At 47.1% G+C, this 13,270-nt stretch overlaps 1 long non-coding RNA gene and 1 pseudogene across 2 annotated transcripts; one reads left to right on the top strand and one right to left on the bottom strand.

Moving 5' to 3' along the window:
• The window catches only part of LOC139245785 (zinc finger protein 585A-like), a 423,809-nt pseudogene that overhangs the window by 275,935 nt on the left and 134,604 nt on the right, over positions 1 to 13,270 (top strand).
• On the bottom strand, positions 381 to 11,422 carry LOC139245782 (uncharacterized). Of its 2 annotated transcripts, none has more exons than XR_011590092.1 (3): positions 11,354 to 11,422; positions 3,443 to 7,922; positions 381 to 1,630 (listed from the first exon to the last, which is right to left on the bottom strand). It is a non-coding gene; the product is annotated as an uncharacterized lncRNA (long non-coding RNA). The 2 variants fall into 2 exon arrangements; XR_011590093.1 differs by lacking the exon at positions 11,354 to 11,422 and adding an exon at positions 11,084 to 11,244.

The raw sequence follows: 13,270 nt of genomic DNA, 5'->3' as shown, positions 1-13,270 counted from the left end.
ATTCCAATGCAGTACTGAGGGATTGCTGCACTGTCAGTGTTGCCATCTTTCAGATGAATCGCTGAACCGAGGCCCCATCAGCCTTCAATCAATATCACTAAAACAGATTATCTGACCAGTATCACATTGCTGTTCGTGGCAGCTTGCTGTGTGCAAATTGTCTGCTGCATTTCCTACATTGCAACAGTGAATGCACTTCAAATGTACTTTGATGTTGTTGTACCTCATTGGCACTTTGGGACATCCTGAGGTCAGGTAAGGTGCCACATAAGGACAGGTCTTTGTTAAATGGAGAAAAGTTCCAAAAAAGGAACAGTCGGTAACAGGATATCAATTAGTCTCCTCTTATATTGGAGAAATCAAGGAATCGACACACTGTGTTGGAACCAAAGCTGATTTATTTGTCAGATATCCAGAAAATAAAATTCCAGCCCAGTTACAGGAGAAACACAGCCCAACTGTCAGAATGAACACGGTTCAGTCCCGATGTGATTCACAGCAGAATCCAATCCCTGCAGTCACTTGTGAACTCGCTGGTGTTTCAGCAGGTGGGATGGGGCAGTGAATCCCTTCCCACACTCAGAGCAGGTGAACGGCCTCTCCCCAGTGTGGATATGTTGGTGTTTCCTCAGATCACTTCTGCTTTTAAAGCTCTTCTCACAGTCATAACATTTAAATGGTCTCCTATTGGTGTGAACAACTTGGTGTGCAGTGAGATTGCATGACTGAGTGAATCCCTTCCCACACACACAGCAGGTAAACGGCCTCTCCCCAGTGTGAACTCGCTGGTGTCTCAGCAGACTGGATGACTGACTGAATCCCTTCCCACACACACGGAGCAGGTAAACGGCCTCTCCCCAGTGTGGATACGCTGGTGAGCCAGAAGGTTGGATGAATTTGTGAATCCCTTCCCACACACGGAGCAGGTAAACGGTCTCTCGTCAGTGTGAAAACGCAGGTGTCTCAGGTGGTGAGATGATTTCATGAATCCTTTCCCACACACACAGCAGACGAACGGTCTCTCTCCAGTGTGAATTCGTTTGTGATGAGTGAGGTGAGATGAACAAGTGAATCTCTTCCCACACTCTGAGCAGGTAAATGGCCTCTCCCCGGTGTGAACTCGCTGGTGTTCAATGAGGTTGGATGAAATAGTAAATCCCTTCCCACACACAGAGCAGGTGTACGACCTCTCCCCAGTGTGACTGCGTCGATGAATTTCCAGCAGGGACGGGGAACGGAATCCTTTCCACAGTCCCTACATTTCCACGGATTCTCCACGGTGCGGGTGTCCTTGTGTCTCTCCAGATTGAACGATCAGTTGAAGCCTCGTCCACACACAGAACACATGTACAGTTTCTCCCCGCTGTGAATGGTGCGATGTTTTTTCAGGCTGTAACTGGTTAAAGCTCTTTCCACAGTCTGCACAGGAACACTCACTCGGGTGTGTGTGTCTCGGTACTTTTCCAATCACACTGATGTTTGAAATCTTTTCCCGCAGACAGAACAGAAACATTTCTCTTTCCACATTCAGAGGCCGATGATATTCATGTTGCGGTGGATCGAGTGACTGTCAGATCATGGTGATGTTTGGTGTGAGTTTCCCATCTACAAATCTTCCCTTTCTAATCCCCTGTAAAAGGAGTTTACAAGAGTCATCACTAAGGACAGGATAGAAATTCAGAACAGTCAATTCTAGTTTCTATGGTACACACATTCCTCTCTGGTGTCTCCACAGCTGTAAATCCCCGTCACACACACTATCCCTACTCCCCATGCTGAAATCCAAACCCATTACATCATCTCCAACATTTTTTCCTTCTTGCTGAAGGTGCTGACTCTGGCTGGGTTCAGTTCTGCACTCACTGGTTCCCCTCCCTCTCCTCCCCTGAAGGTGCTGACTGGCTGGGTTCTAGTTAGGCCACAGCTAGAGTACTGTGTGCAGTTCTGGTCACCACATTACAGGAAAGATGTGATTGCACCAGAGAGGGTACAAAGATTTACTTGGATGTTGCCTGGACTGGAGAATTTTATCTATGAGGACAGATTGGATAGGCTGGGGTTGTTTTCTTTGGAACAGAGGGGAGACCTCATTGAGGTGCATAAAATTATGAGGGGCCAAGATAGAGTGGATAGGAAGGACCTATTTCTCTTAGTAGCAGGGTCAATAACTGGGGGGCATAGATTTAAAGTAATTGGTCGAAGGTGTAGATGGGATTTGAGAAGTTTTTTTCACCCAGAGGATGGTGGGAGTCTGGAACTCACTGCCTGAAAGGGTGGTAGAGGCAGATACCCTCATAGCATTTAAAAGTACCTGGATGTGCACTTGAGGGGCCAAGATAGAGTGGATAGGAAGGACCTGTTTGCTTTAGCAGAATGGTCAATAACTCAGGGGGCAGAGAATTAAAGTAATTGGTAGAAGGATTAGAGGGGAGACCTAAATGAGGTGTATAAAATTATGAGGGCCTGGATAGAGTGGATAGCAAGAACCTATGTCCCTTAGCAGAGGGATCAGCTGTGGCTCAGTGGGTAGCACTCTCATCTGAGACAGAAGGTTGTGAGTTCAAGTCCCACTCGAGACTTGAGCACAAAAAAAAATCTAGGCTGACACACCAGTGTCGTGCTGAGGGAGAGGAGCCGACTTTCGGATGAGACATTAAACCGAGGCCCCGTCTGCTCTCTCTCTGGTGGACGTAAAAGATCCATTGGCACTATTTCAAAGAAGAGCAGGGGAGTTATCCCTGGTGTTCTGGCCAATATTTATCCCTCAATCAACATAACAAAAATAGTTTATCTGGTCATTATCACATTGCTGTTTGTGGCAGCTTGCTGTGCTCAAATTAGCCACCGCGTTTCCCACATTGCAACAGTGACTATGCTCCAACAGTACTTCGTTCTCTGTAAAGAACTTTGAGATGCCAATCGTCGTGAAAGGCGCTGTATAAATGTAAGTCTTTCTTTTTTGTGCCGTTACCTACAGGGCTACAGACCAAGAGCTGTAAAGTGGGATTAGGCCAGAGAGCTCTGTGCCGGCTGGCAGGGACACGATGGGCCGAATGGCCTCCTCCTGTGCTGTAAATGTCTGGGATTCTATGTCGTCACAGGTCTCACCAGCAGTCGCACTGCCTGATGGGTGATTGACAGCCCAGAGTCCATGCCTGCGCCCCGGGAACCGTGTCCGGCACAGCGCCTCCCTCTCGGTCGCAATGGTAATAACCGCGCATGCCCAGAGGACACCAACCGCCCCCTCCCCCCACACTCGGAGCTGCGCCTGCGCACTCGGATCCTGTGGCACGGAGTCGGCATGGGGCCTTCCGGGGAAAGGCATTTGTGTCCGTTTAAGAGCCGCAATCGGAGTTTTCTCCGCTCCGATTGGGTAGAGAATTGCGCGGGGGGGGGGAGGAGGGAGGAGGGAGATAGGGAGAGAATAAAGGGAAATCCAAACCTGAGAGTACGCACATCCGGGTCCCGAGACCAGTTTCCACCAGTTTGGCGGAATGCGCTCGCAGGACCCATGGCCTCATTGACGGGAGCTTCCGACCAATGGGGAGTGAGTGGGGCGGCCTGGAGCAGTGATCCGGCGGGTCCTCCAACCAACAATCAGGGAGCCCGAGGGGCGGGACTTGCACCGTTGATTGTCTGAGCCGCAGCACGCGACTTTGTGCAGTCCCTTGTTCAGGGCCTTAAATATATTCAATGACCCAGTCTCTACAGCTCTCTGGGACGTAGAATTCCACAGATTTACAACCCTCAGAAGAAATTCTTCCTCATCTCAGTTTTAAATGGGCGGCCCCTTATTCTAAGACTACGTCCCCTAGTTTTAGTTTCCCCTATGAGTGGAAATATCCTCTCTGCATCCACCTTGTCGAGCCCCCTTCATATCATATGTTTCGATAAGATCACCTCTCATTCTTCTAAACTCCAATGGGTATAGGCCCAACCTACCTTCATAAGTCAACCCCGCCATCTCCAGAATCAACCTAGTGAACCTTCTCTGAACAGCCTCCAATGCAAGTATATCCTTAAATACAGAGACCAAAACTGTATGCAGTACTCCAGGTGTGGCCTCATCAATACCCTGTACAGTTGTAGCAGGACTTCTCTGCTTTTATACTCTGTCCCCATGGCAATAAAGACCAACATTTCATTTGCCTTCCTGATTACTTGCTGTACCTGCATAGTAACTTTGTGTTTCATGCACAAGGACCCCCAGGTCCCTCTGTACTGCAGCACTCTGCAATTTTTCTCCATTTAAATTGTAATTGCTTTTCTATTTTTTCTGCCTCACATTGGACAACCTCACATTGTGCCACATTGTATTCCATCTGCAAAATTTTTGCCCACTCACTCAGCCTGTCTATATCCCTTTGTAGATTTCTTGTGTCCTCTTCACAATTTGCTCTCCCATCCTTCTTTGTATCATTGCATTCGGTCCCTTCATCCAAGTCATTAATATAGATTATAAATAGTTGAGGCCCCAGCACCGATCCCTGCAGCACCCCACTAGTTACCGTTTGCCAACCGGAAAATGACCCGTTTATTCCGACTCTCTGTTTTCTGTTCGTTAGCCAATCCTCAATCCATGATAACCCCGGGAACTTCTATCTTGTGCAGTAACCTTTTATGTGACACGTTATCAAATGCTTTCTGGAAATCCAAATACACCACATCCACTGGTTCCCCCTTATCCACCCTGCTCGTTACATCCTCAAAGAACACCAGCAAATTTGTCAAACATGATTTCCCTTTCATAAACCCATGCTGACTCTGCTTGATTGAATTTATGCTTTTCCAAATGTCCTGCTACTGCTTGCTTAATAATGGACTCCAACATTTTCCCAACGACAGATGTTAGGCTAACTGGTCTATATTTCCTGCTTTTTGTCTGTCTCCTTTTTTAAATAAGGATGTTAGATTTGTGGTTTTCCAATCCGTTGGGACCTCCCCAGAATCCAGGCAATTTTGGTAGATTGCAACCAATGCATGCACTATCTCTGCAGCCACTTCTTTTAGGACCCCACACTGCAAGCCATCAGGTCCAAAAGACTTGTCCGTCTTTCGTCCCATTATTTTACCGAGTACTACTTCTTTAGTGATAGTTCCTCCCTCCCTATAGCAGCCACAGTGCGAAAGTGGTGAAGGGAGTGAATGATGAAGGTGGTGGGTGGGGTACCAATCAAGCGGCTGCTTTGTCCTGAATGGTGTCGAGCATCTTGAGTGGTGCTGGAGCTGCACTCATCTAGGCATGTGGAGAGTATTCCATCACATTCCTGACTTGTACCTTGTAGATGGTGGAAAGGATTTGGGGTGTCAGGTGATTGAAAGTGATTTGACCAATTGAGGGTAAGGAAAGAGGCATACATTAAGTAGATAAACAACAGGGTAGGGCATGATAAGGGAGAATACAAAGGGATCAGGAGAGAAGTAAAAAAAAAAATTAGGAAGGCAAAGAGGAAATATGAAATGAAATCATCAAGGAACATAAAACAAAATTAAATATTTTACAGGAAGATAATAGGAAAAGGAAGGTTGGGATGGGAATAGGGCCATTAAAGGATAGACAGGCAATGCCACGAGTAACGATAGCGAGATGGCAGAAATATTAAATCATTATTTCGCTTCAGTATTTAGATAGAACAGGTGGACATGACATGAGTAATGAGAAGTGCATTTAAAATAAAGAAAGGGGATACATTAAATAAACTAATCAAACTCAGGATAAAACCTCTGCATCCACGTATTTTAAAAGAATCTAAGGAAGAGATATCAGAGGCATTACTGCACATATTTAAAAATTCTTCAGAAAAAGGTGTATTGCCAGAGGACTGGCGAACAACTAACGGAGTACCTATATTTAAGGAGGAGAATAGAACATGTCTAGGTAATTACAGACTAGTTAGCTTCACATCGGTGGCAGGAAAAATAATGGAATCCCTACTAAAGGAGAAAATAGAACGTCGAGAAACAAAAAGTATAATAATGAATAATGGTCTTCCACAAGGATTAGGGCTGGGACCACTGCTGTTCACATTAACCATTTAGACTTTGGAATCAAAAACACAATTTCTACATTTTATGGGTTATGTAAGAAAACAGGAAAGGCTCTCCGTTCAAGTAGATCAAGCACTAACTCCTAATGCAGAAGACCAAGTCATGGAGGAAGTAGTTCAGAAGCCAGAGAACATTGTTAGGACAAAGATGCAGTTGGTGAGGTGCAGGGAGATTCTGGCTGTAGGGAGGTGGGTGATGAGTGTGGTAATGATGATGAATTGGTTACCGAGAGATAGGTCTGTGCATATTGAAGATATATGACAAAAGGTACTGGAGGAGCAGCAGGAAGGGCTAAATGACAGTGTAAGAAATCCTGTAAGGACTCAAGCTTCCCATGCAAGAATGGCTTCGAAAAATCAAGGCAATTTCCTTTGTTATACTAACAGTTTTTGGTGAAAAAGATGTTTGCAAAGAATATTTCAAATATGAATAACTGTCAACCTGCGGCTAAAATAATACTGGGACTTCGAAAAGTAAATGGTGGTGTTCTTCTGAGAAAAAATGGGAGAGATATAATCAAATAAAAACAATGGAACTGGTCAGGAACGTTGAAGTAGCTGCAAGAAGCATTTACATTGGAGGAGGGAGAAGGCCAGGAGGAAAGGTGATCCACATGACATTGATTACAGAGTGGAATCTAGACAGCAGGTGGGTGATATACAAGAACCAGGTAACATTAACAAGGGTAAACTAGGGGCCAAAAGATGGAACATCTACAGTAAACTGTATAGACGTGAATGCTGAATGCATTCGGAATCAGCAATTCCAAAACACGAGGTTACTGCAGCACTCAGGAACTCCAGTGTTGTGGGAATATTATAAACATGGCTGACTGCAGAGGATGGTGCACAGGGACAGGAGGAGCCTGTTCCACCATTCAGTTCGATCTGTACCTCAACTGCATTTACCCACTTCTGCTCCATAATCCCTTGATGCCCTTCACCAACAACAATCTACCCATCTCAGTCTGGAAAATGGTGAATGGTTTGATCCTCGCATTCAGTCTTTTAAGGGAGGGACTTCCAGATTTCCACAACTCAGTGAAATGAAATTTTAAAAAAAAGTAAATTAAAGGAAAAACATATATTCAGGCACAGCAGAGTAGACAGCAGGAATGTGATGTGGGCCTGGATGTCAAAGACACCGAGGAGATTAAAGCTGTTGATCCTGTGAAAGAGCTGTCCAATTTATTCCCACACCCAATCCTCTCCCCATAACCCTGAAAATTAGTTCTCTCCAACTACATGTCCAATTGCCCTTTGAACGTCCCGATGGAATCTGCTTCCACCGCCCTGACGCCTAACCAGTGATGTGTAAAGGTTCAGCATGACTTCCTTGTATTGAATTCAATGCCCCCGTTTACAAAGCCAAGTATCCCACAAGCTTTCTTCACTGTCTTATCAACTTGCCCTGCCACCTTCAAAGGTTTGTGAACATTTACCCCAGTTCCTTCTATTCTTTCACAACCCACAAAATAGCACTATTTAGGTTACAATGCCTCTCCATGTTGTTTGCCCCAAAGTGCATCACTTCACACTCATCCGCATTAAACTGTATCTGCCCATTTCTCCAGTCTGTCTATGTCCTCCTGAAGTCTGCTACTATCCTGCTCACTATTCACTACGTTGCCAAGTTTTGTATCACCTGCAAACTTCAAAATTGTACTTTCTATCCCCAAGTTCAGGTTATTTATATACAACAAGGAAAGCTTATCGTGAATGGTCTCGGATTTCTCGCAGATTTATCTCCATTCCGAATAAAATATCATCTTTTCCTCATTCAGTTCTTCGACCAAATTCTGTTCCTTTTCATCCAAAATATTGCACAGTGTAGAAAATTCAGAGTCGATGAGGTTCTGCGACTGATTCGACTTCCTGTGAAGACAAAAAGAGTTTGTTAAAAAAGGAAGCAAAACTATCGCAGGTCACCAGCATATAAAAACATAGATGCAAGAGTAGGCCATTCGGCCCTTTCAGCCTGCACCACCATTCAATATGATCATGCAACTTCAGTATCCCATTCCTGGTTTCTCTCCATACCCCTTGATCCCTTTAGCCGTAATGCTTAATAAACACCAAGCCAAGCTGCTGAAAATGCACAGGGATAGAGTTCTGTTAGCCGGGCATGGGGTGCATAACACGCTACCCGTACAGGCACAGCCCATATCGGCCCACTGAGAATTCACCTTCATTTCGGAGATGCTCTCTTCGAGCTTAAACTTAAAATCTTAAGAAGGTTTTCTTCTTCCTCAGAGAATGTAGGATTGTCTTCATTTTTTCCTGAGATTGAAACTCAGAGATCTAGAGATAATTGGCAAATGGCAAAAAAAAAATCCAGGGGATAAATGAGCGGATACATTTTTACACAGTGAGTTATGGTGATCTGGAGTGCCCTGCCTGAAAGGGTGGTGGAAGCAGATTCAATAGAGAATTGGATAAATAGTTGACTAGGAGACATTCACAGGGCTCTGGGGTAAGAGCAAGGGAGTGAGACTAATGGGACAGCTCTTTCAAAGAGCCAACACAGGCACGATGGGCCGAATGGCCTCCTCCCGTGCTGTGTGTTTCTATGATTCTAGGTGCCGACAGCAGAGTCGGGGCTCTGTTAAAATTAGAAAGATTAAATGTGAATTTTAAAATAAATTCTTAGCTGGACCAACTGTTTTAACTTCACTTCATAATGGTTGCAGCTGGTGCAAAGCTGAAGTGGAGTCAAACTCTCTCCTGGCCCACGGTCAATGGAAACTATTGGTCTTCAGAGTTACTCTGCACATCTCCCCTCGCCATCAATCTCAAACTGCTTTGCATCAACACAGAGTATGCGGCATGACTGTCCCAATCACACTGAGCCGGGACATACTGAGTTAAGACATGCAGAATCAGCTGAACTATGAACAGAAGTACTGAGCTTTTGAAACTTCAACAACATTAGATTCACAGTAAGATTCCTGCCCTCCTCCAGCTCACAAGATATCCTGAAATTTAAATAAAATGTAAAGTCAGGCAACACCATGTTTCCTATTGGGAAGAAGAGCAGGGGAGTTCACCTCAGTGTCCTGGGTCAATATTTATCCTTCAACCAACATCACTAAAACAGATGAGCTGGTCATTGTCACATTGCTGTTCGTGGGATCTTGCTGTGCGCAAATTGGCTGCTGCGTTTCCTACTTTACAACACTGACTACGCTTCAAAAGTACTTCATTGGCTGTAAAGCACTTTGGGATGTCCTGAGCTTGTGAAAAACACGATATAGTCTTTCTTTCTACGGGATTAACACACACCATTATTGCAGCATGACATGTCCTCTGCTAGAAACTGTCAGACACAAGTCAGCGATAGTGTGTGACTGAGATAGTCCTGATACAGCATCATTTCCTGTCGTTGCTGATTCAATCATTTCTTACCCATACTCCAGCTATGAGCAGATTCTTCACACTACAAGTCTAATTTAAGCACACACATACACACCTTACAATAGAGGACAGCCCCCTCAAAAAAACAGAAGATCCCATGCACAGATCGTCTTTAACCCATGACTAAGATTACCCACCATTATATTATAGGGATTATTTGCATCCTTCCTCTGCCTCACCATTCCCACTCCTCATCCCATCCCCCTCCCCATCCCATCCCATCCCCTTCCTCTCCCCATCCTCATCCCATCCCCCTTCTTATCCCCCTTCCTCTCCCCCATCCTCATCCTATTCCCCCCTCCCCAATGCACATTGGGCCCATACTCTCTCGAGTTAAGAAGAAAGAGAGGTGTTTTCATTGAAACACAAGATTCTGAGGGGGACTGACAGGATAGATGCTGAGAGGTTGTTTCCCCTGTCTGGAGAGTCCAGAACTAGGGGACATCGTCTCAGGATAAGGGGTCGGCCATATAAGACCGAGATGAGGAGGAATTTCTTCACTGAGATGGATGTGAATCTTTGGAATTCTCTAACCCAAAGGGCTGTGGATGCTGAGTCTCTGAGTATATTTAAGGCTGAGACCGATAGATTTTTGGACTCTGGGGGAATCAAGAGATATGGGGATTGGGCAGGAAAGTAGAGTTAAGGTCGAAGATTAACCACGATCTTATTGAACGGGGGAGCAGGCTCGAATGGTAAAGCGGGGGGGACCCTGATAATAAAGGATGACAATAAAGAATAATAAAGAACCTAGTTTCCCCTTAATTGCATCTATGCTATTCTCCTCAACAACTCCATGCAGCAGCGAATCCTACATTCTCAACACTCTCTGGGTAAAGAAGTCATCCTCTTAAAACTGTGCCTTCATATAGTGTGACAGGAGGGAGATAATTGCACCAAGACCTGCCCCCAACTCCTCCTGTCTATTTTTCTGTATTACCAATTTGATTTTTTTAAGACTCAGAAGGTTATGGGTTTAAGTCCTGCTCCAGAACCTTTAGCACAAAATCTAGGCTGACACACCAATGTAGTGCTGAGGGAGCGCTGCACTGTCGGAGGTGCCGTCTTTCGGATGAAATATTAAACCGAGCCCCCGTCTACCCCCTCAGGTGGATGTAAAAGATCTCAGGGCACTATTTTGAAGAGCAGGGGAAGTTATCCACAATGTCCCTGGCCAATATTTATCCCTCAACCAACATCAACAAAAACATATTATTTGGTCGCTAACACATTGCTGCTGGTGGGAGCTTGCCGTGTGCAGATTGACGGCCACGTTTCCGACATTACAACCACAAGTACACTTCAAAAGTAGTTCCAGATCACAACAACTCGCTGTGTTTAAAATTAAAAGTTGCATTTCGCCCCGCTTCTTAAATCGGTGTCAACACTGAGCCACGTGAGGAGATATTAAGACAGGTGACCAAAAGCTGGTAAAAGAGGCAGGTTTTAAGGAGCGCTTTAAAGGAGAGGGGTAGAGAGGCGGAGAGGTTTAGGGAGAGAATCCAGAGCTCAGGGCCCAGGCAGCTGAAGGCACGGCTGCGGTTTGTGAATTTAAAAATGATCCGCTATATGGTGCCCACTCCAAATAACAGACTTGGCAGGTCCGGAATTAGGTGCATTACCTTCCAATAGATGAAACATTTGATCTGTGCCCTCTGCAGCACATCCTGTACCCAGCAGCCAGGCCTGTGGCTCACTCACTGGGCAGCAGACCCTGTCATTGCAAACACTATTTCAATGTGTTTCCCCTCTGTAACAATCCACAACAACATTCAACACATTATATATAGTACAGACTGGAGCCAACACATCCCCCTCCTCCTCAATCCCCCCTCCCCTCATCCCAGCCCTCATATAAAACCAGGCGGCTGCTCCCACCGGCTCCAACTCACCGACACAAGGACCCAGCGCCGCGTCACTGGCGCCCGGCCCAAACACACTGCCCGAGCTCCGAGTCCCACTGAAGCCCGGGCCCGCCTCCCTCACTCTGAGTGACAGGCGCTCCGGCCAATCCGCTTCCCCGAGGACATCCCCGCCCCGGGAACCCGCCTCCCTCACTCTGAGTGGCAGGCGCTCCGGCCAATCCGCTTCCCCCTGGAGATCCTCACCGGGCCGCCCCTGGCCAATCAGTGCCGCCGGGAGGCGGGGTTTGCGGCCATGATTTGGGTTGAGCGAGGCTCGCGCTCGGAGCTTGGCGGTTGGGTTGAAATATTTGAATGTTTAACGGGCGGTGACCTTTGCCCCTGTGTCCCACTGCAGGACATTGTGACGTATTTACTGAGGCGGCCGAGAGCTCGGGCCTTACACTAAACATCCGTAAGACAAAGGTCCTCCAGCAGCCTGTCCCCACCGCACAGCACTGCCCCCCAGTCAGCAAGGTCCACGGCGCGGCCCTGGACACCGGGGACCATTCCCCAAACCTCGGGAGTCTCTTATCAACAAGGGCAGGCATTGACCACCAGATCCAACACCGCCTCCAGTGCGCCAGTGCAGCCTTCGGCCGCCTGAGGAAAAGAGTGTTTGAAGACCAGGCCCTCAAACCTACCACCGAGCTCATGGTCTACAGGGCTGTAGTAATAGCCGCCCTCCTGTATGGCTCAGAGACATGGACCATGTACAGCAGACAGCTCAAGTCGCTGGAGAAATACCACCAACGATGTATCCGCAAGATCCTGCAAATCCCCTGGGAGGGCAGACGCACCAACGTTAGCGTCCTCGACCAGGTCAACATCCCCAGCATTGAAGCACTGACCACACTCGACCAGCTCCGCTGGGCAGGCCACATTGTCCGCATGCCAGACACGGGACTCCCAAAGCAAGCGCTCTACTCGGAGCTCCGTCACGGCAAACGAGCCAAAGGTGGGCAGAGGAAACGTTACAAGGACACCCTCAAAGCCTCCCTGATAAAGTGCGACATCCCCACTGACACCTGGGAGACCCTGGCCAAAGACCGCCCTAAGTGGAGGAAGTGCATCCGGGAGGTTGTTGAGCTCTTCGAATCTCAACACCGCGAGCGTGAAGTGGTCAGGCACAGGCAGCGGAAGGAATGTGTGATAATTCAGTGCCACCCACCACTTCCTCCGACGAATATCTGTTCCACATGTGACAGGGTCTGTGGCTCTCATATTGGACTGTTCAACCACCAAAGATCTCTTATTTTAGGAGTGGAAGCAAGCCTTCCTCGATTCCGAGGGACTGCCTATGAAAAAAAAGAGGGATTGGCGGGACAACAACAACAACAACTTGTCTTTATATAGCGCCTTTAACGCAGTAAAACGTCCTCTGGCGCTTCACAGGAGGGTCACAGATTGTTTTGTCTATTCCGGGGCAGATCTGCGATTGTCACCGAACTAATCTGCCTCCCACAATATCTACAGAATCCCGGGAATACCCGCAACCTCCCCGAGAATAGTCTTCATCATCATTGGCGGTCCCTGGAACCAGGATGACTTGCTTCCACATGGGTTCGCAGATGTTTCAATGAAGGAGCCGATATTCCAGTCCTGAACTCCAATTGAAGGGTGGAAGATGCCTGTGCCTGGATTGTTTTAACGTGTGGTGACCGTCTCACACCAGCCACCACACAGGATTGACAGAGCTCGGCCTTTATCCAGTGGCAAGGGTTAACCAGGACGGCAGGAGATCTGCTTTGCTGCAAGGACCTAGTGCGCACACATATCGCAGTGTGGGCAGGTCCGTGCTGCCCCTGGGCTCTCGGCTCTTCTGGGCCCCGTACCCTCATTCATCACACCTCCGCCACGATTTTTCACTGTTCCTCCGCCATGATCTCTCACTGTTCCTCCGCCACG

The sequence above is a fragment of the Pristiophorus japonicus genome, unplaced genomic scaffold, assembly GCF_044704955.1.
Source record: "Pristiophorus japonicus isolate sPriJap1 unplaced genomic scaffold, sPriJap1.hap1 HAP1_SCAFFOLD_236, whole genome shotgun sequence".
In the NCBI taxonomy this organism is placed as follows: Eukaryota; Metazoa; Chordata; class Chondrichthyes; family Pristiophoridae; genus Pristiophorus; species Pristiophorus japonicus.
This window is presented reverse-complemented; position numbering and strand designations above follow the sequence as displayed.